General features: G+C 42.9%; 1 pseudogene; it reads left to right on the top strand.

Moving 5' to 3' along the window:
• LOC102870534 overlaps window positions 1-12,606 on the top strand; it is a 66,377-nt pseudogene that overhangs the window by 9,516 nt on the left and 44,255 nt on the right.

The raw sequence follows: 12,606 nt of genomic DNA, 5'->3' as shown, positions 1-12,606 counted from the left end.
AATGGCAAAGGACACACCGACAAAGGAGATTAATCAGAACTGACTTTGACAAGCACTGTGGCAATTGGACAATTAAAACAGACATTCGGATGGCGGGAAGAAGAACAAACTGGGGAGGAGAGTAGAGAGAATGGTGCGGCAATGAAGGAGTGAAAGCCCAGAATCCCTGTGAATGTTCATTGAAACGAATAAAATTTAATAATAAAAAAAAACAAAAAACAAACAAACAAACAAAAAAACAAAAGGAGAAAATGAGTTATGATACAGTTTTTAGGAGCTTAATGCATAATTTTCATTAGGCCCCATCTTCCTCCTTTTAGATTATAAATATGTAAGCAGATGACTGCTGTGTTGCTGTTGACATTTATTGTACTAAAGTGCTGTAAGCAGAGTTCAGCATGGCTACAGCACACACACAGTCAGCACCCTTCCATGCAGCGATTGTGTAATAGCTGCTGTGTTTTGGCCTAAGGGTGTTTGGCGGTTCCTCCACAGTTGGAACTTTCTCTTCTGTTTGTATTTACTAAAAATGCTGGATGGGGTGGAAGATGTCACACTCAATCGAATTATTCCCCTTGCTGCTTATTGTGGGAAATGCATTAGCATTAAAATCAGAAATGTCAGAGGTAGGAAAGGACAGGCAATATCAGTTCTTCCAAATGAACCAAATGGTGTATGAATAAATATAGTTTGTGTCCTGGAGGACATCTTAATGTAACACAGGAGTCAAGGAAATAGATAAATAGAATAGAAATGTTGGAATTGGGTGCTGGGTAGGTCTATGACCCCAATGGTCAGAGTCAAAAGGATGTGTGCACTAGCTGATATTGATGCTTTAGCCCATTCTTGACATTATCATTGCATTGTAATAAGATTTCCTTCACATTTGTGGGCTTTGGGTACAAATGCTGACCCCTTTGTCCTGGAGGATGGACGCTGGGTGGACATTTAAATGCTCGTGGCTTCAGAGAGCTAATAGGATGGCTTGTTGGTCAGGCTCTCAAATGTCCATATTCTGTGCTGTACTGATAATTTGATATTTTAAACAATTTGTCTTAGAAATGGAGTTTTTTGGGGGACAGTATTGGAGACAGACACAGATGTCAGCACAGTGTAAGCGGGAAATTAGCTGAAATCTAGGGAATTGATATAAGCAGAGCTATGAGAAATGTGCTCATTGTGAGAAGCAGGGTCTTGCTTCTCTTGGCCTTTGCCAGCAGACCGCAAAGGGAAACCAAGAGGGAAGGGGAATAAATTAATTCTGAATTGGGGGAAGGAAGCGATGGAAGTTCCTGACTTTATTACACTTTTTATTTTGAATAAAGGGCAGCACCTCTGTTTTTAGTGAGGGGATTGGAGATTTGCAAGTTTCAACCTCTTGTGAAAGAAATGAATACGGGGATTCTAATTCGGATAAAACTTTTCCTTGTTCTATCTCATTATAGAGCATGAAACAGTGGAAGGTCAGAGAAAGAGGAAGACCCTCAACAAGACGGATTGACACAGCGATTACAACAATGGGCTTGAGCATGTTGGAGATCATGGGACAGCACAGGCCAGGGCAAGATTCAGCTCTGTTGCTCATAGGGCTCCTATGAGTCACAGTGGACTCAGTGTCATATAACATCAACAACAGTGACATCTCGCTATTACCCAAGATGTGCTCAGAATGCCTTGGTACTGTGAGGTATTGAGAGAGCAGCTGCTTTATTTACTAAATATTAATTCTGAGAAACTAATGAAGGCAAACCTCCCAGAATTAGAGATGTGGATTTTGTTGTTATGTTTATTTTCTACACTAATTTAAGAAGAAGTGAATGGAAAGTCTAGACTTTTGAACACATCCTCTAGTAAACTTGTCATTTCTCCTCAGGGAGATCACAGCATTGGCATGAGTGGCTTTCACAGTGTGGCTGAAGAATGCGCCATTGACCAGAAGGTATCCCTACCTCTTGTTATCAATCTTCGGAGATTATTTTCTTTCTTGAATTTCTACCAATTTCCTCCTTTCTTATACTTTTTCTTTGTTTTAGCTTGGTTATATCTTGTTTCTTAGCCAAGCATGTCTTTCTTTCAAATGCTAAAACCCTTCTGTACGTAGGTGTGACAACTCTTTTACAGAGCTTTGTTTGTGTGGAGTGGTTTAATGAAGAGAGCATTTTGTTTTCTAAGTCCTGGAGCAATTGGCTTTTCTCCAAATTGGACCATAGTTAGGTAGTTTTGGTAGAAAAACTGGTTTGGGGCACTGAGCTGAAAGTAATGGGTTTCTCCCCCACGTGAGACTTGTGAAAGAAGAGAGCTGGCTGGGAAGACAGCCAGCTTGGGTGGCCCAGAAGGGTTCTGTAGGATGTCAATGGTGCCCCCTGGTGGTACAAAGTGAGAGAGAGGAACAGAAGATTTCAAAGGCCAGACAGCTTGAGAAGACAATGTTAAGTATTGTAATGAAATGTGGGAAGAGCTGGAGATAAGGGAAGAACACATTCGGCATTTCTCAAGTTGAAAGAACTTAAAAAAAAAAAAAAGAAAGAACTTGAAAAAAAATGTCAAGCTTCGAGTTGCAATAGTGAAGGATGCTATGAGCAAAATCTTGAATGATCCAAGAAGCATCAAAAGAAGATGAAAGAAATACACAGTCATTGTACCAAAAAGAATTGGCTGAAACAGAATAATTTTAGGAAGTAACCCATGATAAAAACCCAGAGGCCCCAGGAATTGATGGACTACCAGTCGATATGTTCTTATAGGAAAGTGCAGCCCTGCATGTATGTGCTCACCAGGTTGTGCCAAGACAGCTACCTGATCAAGTTACTGGAAGAGATCCATATTTGTTCCCATTAACAAAAAAAGTGACCCAGCAGAATGTGGAAATTATAGAACAATATCGCTAATATCACATGCAGGTGAAATCTTGCTGAAGATTGTTTAAGAACAGCTAGGACAAGGGAGCTCTGGTGGCCTAGTGGCAAGAAGCTGCACTGCAATCCCAGAGGTACGTGGTTCGAGTCTCCCAGATGCCCTGCTGGAGAAGGAGGGACAATCTCCTCCTGTATCAGTCAGATCTGATTTGACGGTACATACACACAAAATAAAAAGAAAATAAAATTAAAAAAAACCCCAAACAAATAGCTAGGGACAGTATATTGACAGAGAATTTCCAGAAATGCAAGCTAGATGAAAAAGAGGCGGTGGCATCTGGGATATCATTGCTGATGTCTGATGCATCTTAACTGAAAGCAGCGGATACTAGAAGAATATTTATCTGTGTTTCATTGTCTGTGTAAAGGCATTTGAGTGTCTGGATCAAACAAATTATGACTAACATTGAGAAGAACTGGAATCCCAGAACACTTGATTATGCTCATGTAAAAGTTATATCTAGACCGTGAGACTGCTGTTAAAACAGAGCAAGGGAACACTGCATGGTTTAAAAAGGGGAAAAAAGGTGTGCATCAAGGTGTGTCCTTTCTCCATACCTGTTCAGTCTGTTTAGGATTCAAATCTGTTCATAAGATTGTTATAAGTTATAGTCTACTTGATGGGACTATCAAGAACAACTACTACAACAGTGGGCATAGGTATATTGAGATTGGCTTTGTTTCTTTATCTATAAATGACACCCTTTCTCAGCCATCCTTATAATTTTTGAAGCCTAATGCATTCAAGCCATGAGCTCTGTCACAGCTTACTTGGTCTTGATTTCCACTGGGCTTGGTTACTGAGATGTATCTCCCTTTGCAAATCAGTTAAGCCATGTTATATACTGAGAGCCTTTATGACCAAGTGAATGTATGTTATCTCTAAACTACTGTTCCCTCTTTTTATAGACTCTATGGAAGATTCCAGAAGGAGACTCCCTCCAAGAAGCTACAGTCCTGCTGATATCTTATGGCAGTGCAGTTTTGGCCCTGGAGTATCAGGCCTGTATCCAGCCAGAGTAAGGCTGTGCAGATGACAGAAGGCTAGCTAGTGTCCTTCTTACAACAGAAGTGTGCCCTTCAGGTTATGTTCAATTTGCCTGAGCAAAGGACAAATAGGAGATCTCTGATCCAAATCTAGGGTCTGGTCACCATAAGATCAGACTTCAGCTTGAGAGGGGATGCTAAATTGTGAACTTCACCAGCATGAATGTGGAAAAGTCTCACTCCCAAACAAATCTACTCTGAAGATCACCTCATAGAAGCCCTTAAAGTTTAGAGAGTTGGTTTGATCAAAGTCACTTTGCTGTAGCTTTCATGGGAGGCCTGAGGTTTCTCTGTGAAGCTTATGTATATACCAACTCAAATAGTACATACTCAAAGTGCTGGAGGGTTCTATTTTTTTCCCAGAATAACCTTTGCAAGCTATAGAACACAGGGACTTTTACAAACTTTTATTTAAATAAAATTTTTATTTTATATTGGATTCCTTACAAAGTTTGTATAAGTTGTCTTTCCCAATTGCTTTATCCACCCATCCTTCTCATCAAGTTCTGTGACCCCATTATAAACACCCACTCTCCACCCATCCTCACTTCTCTACTCCCCCCTCTCCCCTTTGGATCCTCATACATAGTCTACAACAATGGTCTTATACAGTATTTGTCCTTATGAGACTGAGTTAATTCACTCAGCATAATTTTCTCCAGCCACTCCCAAGTTAAGTAGTGATTTACAAAATCATTGCTCCTGCATGCTGCATAGTATTCCATTGTGTGACTGTACCATAATTCCTCAACCCATTCCATTCTGGTTGGACTTTGGGTTATTTCCATGTTCTTGCGATGTTGAGTAACACTATGGAAATTGGTGTAGAAGGCTCCATTTGTCCCTCAGTTCTCATTTTCTTGGGGCATATTCCAAGCAGTGGAATAGCTGGGCCATATGGAATTTCTATCTTCAGCTTTTTGAGGAAGCGCCAACCTGTCTTCCAGAGTGGTTGCACCATTTTACAATCCCACCAACAGTATATAGGAGTTCCTATCTCTCCACAGCCTCTCTAATATTTATTATGTGTTGTCCTGTTAAAATTTGACACTGTTACTGGAGTGAGACAGTACCTCATTGTGGTTTTGGTTTGCATCTTGCTCATTGCCAGTGATTCGGAGCATTTCTTCATGAGTCCACGGGGACATTTGTTGCTAATACAAAGGCTGTACCTCTCTGGCAGTTCGAATCCATCTGTAGCCCTAAGGGAGAGAGGTGGACAATCTCCTCCTGTGGGATTTACAGTCTTGGAAACCCGATGGAGGATCAATGTGGGTGGAAACTGAGTCTATGGCAGTGAGTGAGTTTATGAGTACTTTCTCCATTGTTCGCTCTTCTTTTTGAGCCTCAGGATTCTTGGGACAGGCGAGTTCAGTTGAGTAATGACCAGCCCTAAAATTTGTCAGTCTTTTATATGGGAATGGTTTTAGGACAGAGTTTCTGAGGCAGACATGGAAGTGGTAGTTCAAAGGAAGGGTTGCCATCACAAGGGAGAGGCTACCTAGAGAGATCCAGCAATCACTTTGCTGTGAGATTTTTAAGACCAGACCAAATTAGCACTGACCCAGAAGTCACAGACACAGTTCAATCCTAACGTCAGAGAACAGATATGCAAGAAGAATCAAAGGATGTGAAATGTTCTAGCCCTAAAATGTTCAAGTTGATTTGTGAAGGCTTCTGACATAACAACTATTTTTTTCTTTGGTGCAGAGAAACGGTCTTAGTGGAGGCAGCAGCTGGGGCCACAGGCCTTGCAGTAGTAGTCGTGGCAACAAGTGTTCTTCAGGCCAAGGTATTTATATGTTAACTTCTCATCTAAAACCCACACACCTCAGTTTTCAAACTTGAGATATGGTAACTCAGTTTTTCACAATGGCATGCAAGTACTGGGGATTTAAAGGAAGCTGAAGCAGGGTCTTGCCATCAGCAGTAAAACCTTTGTAAGGTGAAAACCTGCAGATTCAAATATTTTTCACTAAAATGAGTGATAACAGAAAAACGGTTGACTGCACCTTGTCAGTGGGGGAGACTTGGAAAGCCTGCAAGGACCAGGTCGAGTTGCAGCTCTCACAAGACAGCACTGTGTTTGCTTATAGCCTGGGGATGAGGGCCTTTCAGTCTCTGGAATCAGACAAGAGCCATCCCACTCTGTGGTCTTTGAAGCTGCTATTTGCTCTGTTATGTTCTAAACGGTCTCCCTGTGCTTCGTATTTGAACACGTGTGAATGCTGAAGGCAGCTCCTCATGACACAGTAACACCGTTCATGCTAAAAGAAGGGCTTTCAAAGCCCTCTCTCAGGGCTGAGCTCATTAATTAGCCTTACTGTCTAGAACTGTTGACTCACATTTGTAACCTTTGTTTTAAATAGGTATAAGAGGTTAAGAAGAGAGAGAATACAAATTTTCAAATTAATCCAAACGATATTTTCTTTAGCAACTATAATGGTGTAAAACAAATGCAATCTATAAAAGAGTAATCAAGTCAAAATAGTGTTACCATGCCACCAGCTTGGAACAGGTCATTTTGATAACATCTCCCACCTGCCGATATAATATTGTTTTTGATGTGCTTCCACAGCAATTATCTTACATTTGATCATCGTAACACTCCTGAGAGGTAGGTGTTGCAAGAATTTATTATCCCTATTTCACAGGTAAGGAAAGTGAGGGACCAAGAGAGAAAAGTGTTTGCTTCAAAGTCCTTGGACCTAGTGGGAATCTTGAGATGGGGTTGAGTTGCCTGACCCTCTTCTGGTGTTTGCCCATGGGGTTGTGTGTGCTAATAGCTTTCTCAGTGAACCACAGCTATTTGACAATTGCACTAGGGAGTTATTGGAGGGTAACTTTTAGTTCTGGATAGTTATGAATGAGTGTAGAATATTTTGAGGGCACTTAGGGAAATTCTGGCAGTGCAGTGGTTAGAGTGGTTACCAATCAAAAGGTCAGTGGTTCAAACCCACCAATTCCTCTTCTGGAGAAAAGGGATAGCTGTCTGGTTTCATGAAGCTTTGCAGCCATGCAAACCCTTGTAGAGGGCCAGGAACAGATGGAAAGGTGAGCGCTGGTGGCTTAGCTTAGCTCAAAGGCAGGTGACTAAAATCCCCCAGCTGTTCTGTGGGAGAAAGATGGGCAATGTCCTCCCTTGGGATTTACAGCCTCTGAAAACACACTGGAGGGTCAGCTATGAGGCTATTTCAACTTGATGGCGATGAACAACAACAACAGGAACTGGAATAGATTGGGAATTTACAAGTTTTATTTTTTGGGATTTGTGTGTGTGTGTTTGAACGCAAGTTTTGAGTATCACTTTGGGTCCAAGTTACTTAGGCTAGTGGGTGCTTCCTGGTGTTAAGACACATGTTACGAAACCAAATCCACTGCTGTTGAGATTCAGGTTCTTTCCACAGTGACCTTCCTTCCTGAGGTGGTGAATCTTTGTGGGAGGAGACTGTCCATCTTTCTCCTGAAGAGCAACTGGTAGATTCAAACTGCCAAACTTTCAGTTAGCAGGCTGAAACATCACACCCTACACCACCCTCACGCCTTAAGGTATCTTTAGGTGGTGCTTTAGGGAGCTACCATACAGCATTTAAGTGCTCAGCTCATAACCAAAGGGTTAGTAGTTCGAAGTCACCCAGTAGCTATGCTTGGGAAAATACCTGGTGATCTGCTTCTTTGAAGATTAGATCCAAGAAAACCCTATGGAGAATTTCCACTCTGGCACATGGCATTACTGTGAGTCAAAATGCAACAGGATGGCACCAAACAACAGCAGTGCTTTGGACCGTGTGGGCAGCACCAATGAGTAAGGCTCAGCTGTTCCCTGAAAGCTCAGCAGTTGGAGCCCTGCCCCCACAAGTGGTGCCTTGGAAGAAAGGCTTGACAATCTACTTCTAAAAGTTTACAGCCATAGACAACTTTAGTTTGACTAACATGAAGTTAACATGATGGAACTTGGTTTGGATTTTGGTTTAAGGCAATGCTGTTCAGTGTTGGTAACTTCTCTGGTGCCTTCCAACAAACCCATAGGACAGGCATGTAGTCTGTCTGTGCCAGGCCTCAGATGTGTCTTTCCTGCAGAGAGAGTGGGAAAGTGTGGGTTTTGGAGTTAGGCAGCATGAGTTTCGAAGTGATATGCTACCACATACTCCCTAAGTGAGCTTGGATTAATGACTTAACTCCTTTTGAGTTTGTGTCTCCATCTACACAAAGAAAGTAATTGTACCTCTCCTATAAGGTTCTCTTGAGGATTAATTGAAATCAATTATGGCATACCTGTCATAACTGCTACAATTTAGCTAAAACCTTGTTTTTCTCAATGCTTTGTGTACTGCGTTCCAGTTAACTCTCAAAAGAAGTCTTATTTTGCAGATTAGGAGAATTGAAGCCTGGAGAAGCTGAGAGGCAGTTTATATGGAGGTGAAAAGCTGGCCCTAGGGGAATGTTCTCTGGTTTGGATCCCAGCTCTGCCTCGCAGTAGCTGCGTGATCTTGGGAACGTTGCTTCACTTTTGTTGCCTCACTTTCCTTGTCTATAAAAAGGAGATAATAATTTGATTGGCTTGTTATGAATAAATGAGTTTTTAAAATGCATGAAACAGTCTTAGCGCCTGGCACGTAGTTCATGTTGGTAATTATATTGATTTTTTAGGGCTGTTGTAACAAAGTAGCACAAAATAGGTGGCTTAAAACCACAGACTCGTCTTGTCTCATGGTTCTGGAGGCTAACCAAGTAGCTTACTCCTTGCCAGTTGAGTTGGAACCAAGTCATCGGCATGTTTTGGGGGCAAGCTCCAAGGGAAGAGATTGTCCTTCTTTATCCTGAGCAGGTGCTGGTGTGTGCCACTTGCCAGAGGGATGCCACCTTTTTGAATTAGCAGTGCAATTCCCCGTGGACTGTGACACCAGAGCTCCCTGCTCTTTAGGCTGGTAGCCTGAAATCAAGGTTTCCACAGAGCTGTGCTCTCTCTGAAGACTCTGGGGGAAGTTTCTCATTTACTTCTTCCGGCTTCCTGGTAAACCTTGGCATTCTCTTGCTTATAGATGCATTCCTTTGACTTCCGCCTCTGTATCACATGATCATCTCTTTTACGTGTCTGTATCGCCATGGTGATATCAGACATATCACTATCAACATGTCTCTATTTCAGTGTCTACATGCAATCTGGAGAGAGGATGAAAGGCACCCAAGAGTTGAGGACTCTCCTTCATAGGGTCGCTATGAGTCGCCTGCAACTCGACGGCACTTAACAACAATAATATCAACGTCGAGAGAGAAATCAGCTGGTCCAGTGGACAGAAAGCGATGCTACCAAGCCAAAGGTGGGTGACTTTTAATCCCTCGGGCCTGTCTTTCATTGTTTTTGTTTAGATATTCCTCTAGGTCGTATAGCCCTGGTGTACAAGTTGCTGTACTGCGGTAACTTTTGGTTGCTCTGAGGCTGAACACTGTGACACTGATGTGTCAAATGTGTCAATGGTTGGCTACCCAATGCGAACAGAGAGTGGGGTGGAGCTCCCCGATTAAAACAAGCTTGGAAGGAGGAGTGGCATCCACTTCCATAATAGCTTGCCTCCGGAAACCCTATGAACCTGGAGAGAGGATGAAAGGCACCCAAGTGTCGAGGACTCTCCTTCATAGGGTTGTTATGACTCGCCTGCTACTCGACAGCACTTAACAACACAACAACAACATGCAATCATGGTTACCCATGGTGGCAGTGTTTGGTGGAGCTTCTCGATTAAACAAACTTGGAAGCAGGAGTGGTATCCACTGCCGAAATAGCTTGTTTCCGGAAACTCTATGAACGTGGAAGAGGATGATATACAAGTGTTCAGGTCTTGTGTTCATAGGGTCGCTATGAGTCGTCTACGACTCGACAACACTTACCAACACAACAACAACATCAATATGACACCAGTCATACTAGATTAAGTCCCAATTTACTCCAGCTAGATCTGCTATTAGCTTATTATATCTATACAGGCTACTTCACTATGCAAGGTCAAATATTAGAAGTTAGAACTTCCTGGGGGCACAATTCAACCAGTAACAGTTATGTACTTTTGCATAAGGTAACACAGGAAATGCCTCGTGGAGTCAGGATTTGAATTCAAGATCTTTTCATTGTGTCATGTTTTTCTGACTGAGAAGCTTTCCTGTTTGTTCCTGTCCTAGATCTAGGTTGGGGAGCTGTCATTTATACTTCTGGAGCCCTCTGTCCTTTCCTCATTGTGCCACTGTATCTTGCTTCCTTGACTCAAGGTGTGATATTTAGCTTGCATCCTTACTGCTTGACTCTTGGCTGTTGCTAGACACCATCAAATCAGCTACTACTCATAGTGTGAATAACAGACCTGAACCCTGCCCTCTTCTGCGCCATCCTCTTGACCTCTGACGTGCTCAAGTCCATGGTTACACTCACGGTGTCAGTCCATCTTGTTGAGGGTCTTCCATCCACCTTTCCCAGCATGACGTCTTTTTTTTCTGAAGACTCACCTTCCTGACAGCATGCCCAAAGTATGTGTGATCAAGTTTAACATTATCACATTAAATGGTAGTTTTAATTTGTATTTGGAGAAAAGCTTGTAAGTGCCTGTTGAGCTTCCTTCTAGCTTGACTTATTAGGGTTCCATGGCCCCTTGGGCCTGGAGGGGCTGATGAGATGGTGCTATGCCTGTGGGCCCAGTATGTGAGAATTAGGGTGATACCATAGCAGCCTTGCACAATGGCTTCCTGGAGTAGAGGCTGCGTTGGTCAGATAAGCCTCCTAATATGTGTCTGGGACCCTCAGAAGCCCAGTGTTCTTTATGCAGGTAATTGCTGCAGCCAGAAGTGGGTGGAAACGCAAGCTGGTGAGGGAGAGGGGTGCACAGTTTAGCATGAACTACCATGAAGGCAGTCTGTAGGAGGCAGTGAGGAAGCTGGTGGGCCACACTGAAGTGAACGTGGCTGTTGACAATGTGGGAGGAGACATCCTCCTGGAGGCTCTTCACGCCTGCAAGGAGGGGGCTTTGTGTGGAGAGGACTGGGCATGGGGCTCCCCTGGAATCGACCAGGCCTCCACCCTCCTCTCGAGGCCTTGCTTCCCTCCTCTCCTGGCTGCTTTCTTTGGTAGGCATCGGCATCCATGAGAACAGTTGAGTGGGTGGGTGAAAAGGAATAGAAGCAGAGAGAAAATCAGGAAAAGCTCAAATATAGCAAAAACAAGATACCCAACTGGAAAATATCCAGAAAACGACTGCAGACATTCAAATACTTAGAAATTATGCATGTGCTAAATTCAGGGATGGCCACCCCCGCTAAGTACTTTATATACAAAGACGTGGGGAGATCACTGTTCAGACGCTAGAATTACTGGGATGACCTTTCCCCTTTCCCAAGTTCACTGTGGGACAAGCTTTGCAGATCTGACTAGTTGCTGAAAACTGAGGTGAATGGTTATTTTCCTCCATTGTTGTTGTTGTGTACCTTTGAATCAGAACCAACCCATAGCTGACCCTGCAGCTGGCTTTCAGAGGCAGTTAATAGCTCAGGAGGAGATTGCCTAACCTTTTCCTGTGGAGCAGCTGGTGGATTCGAACCGTGTGTCTTCAGGAATGCAAGTGCATCTTCTTACCACAAGGCCACCTGTGTTTTGGGTTTCCCCCCCCCTCACTAATGTGTACAGTAGTCCTATTGAGACTCTAGTGATTCTTTTTTTAAAGAAAAACCAATTCCTTCATTAGTATTCTTTAAAACGATTACTAGAATATCAGTGGGACTATTATGTCAAGTACCAGTTCTCATTTTTATTTTCAACTTAGGACTCTGGCTGTTGTGCCTTGGAGTCGGAAGGATTCCTAGGAGACCCACCAGTGGCTTTTCAGAGGCTGTAAATCAATTGCTTGAAAGGAGATTGCTCATTCTTCTCTCTCAGAGCAGCTAGTGGATTTGAACTACCTGCTTGTGAATTGGTAGTGTAGCTCCTTACCACTGGGCCTCCTGGACTCTGGAGGGCTCGGATATTAGTTTGATTTCTTAGGCTACCCTGGCAAGCTTCATTTTGTTTGTTGTTAAACTCAGCTTATGTTGAAGAAATGGAAGCAGACAGAGCTGCCTACTCCAAGAAGGGATCAAGTTGGTGGTTCAGCCCCTTTGATAAGAGGCTAGCAGTAAATGTATTTGATGACAATTGTATGGTTCTGACAGGAGAGACAGAGGAGGAACTGGATGGACAGCGGGGACTGAGAGCAGGTGGGACTCATGCTTCTCTTGCCTTCCCTCAGGTTTCTCTCTGTTCATTGTGTTTTGCCAACTTCTTATTTCTCTTCTAAAGAAAAAGGGCTAGAAGCAAGTATTTTACATCAAAGTTGTTTAAACATTTTCGTAACTCATTACTTAAACTAAAACCAAACCAGTTGCTGTGGAGTGGTGATTCCCTTCATGAGAGAACTATGCCCTGCAGAGGCTGTGACCTGTTACAGGCTTATTAGGCCTTTCTCCTGAGGCATTTCTGCTTAGCACGCACTACACGGTACTTTTCATAGTGAGTTCCAGGAAAGACGTCAGCTTTCTAGATTACTCAAAATAGAGAAGTATATGACTTAAAAGAATCAAATCCCTATGTGCATCCAGAAACTTCTCTAACAGGGTAAAAAGGGAA

The sequence above is a fragment of the Elephantulus edwardii genome, unplaced genomic scaffold (genome assembly GCF_000299155.1).
Source record: "Elephantulus edwardii isolate Elephantulus edwardi_28Jun2011 unplaced genomic scaffold, EleEdw1.0 scaffold00061, whole genome shotgun sequence".
Lineage (NCBI taxonomy): Eukaryota > Metazoa > Chordata > Mammalia > Macroscelidea > Macroscelididae > Elephantulus > Elephantulus edwardii.
Note: the sequence above shows the minus strand (reverse complement) of the source record. Positions and strands in the feature narration are given on the sequence as shown.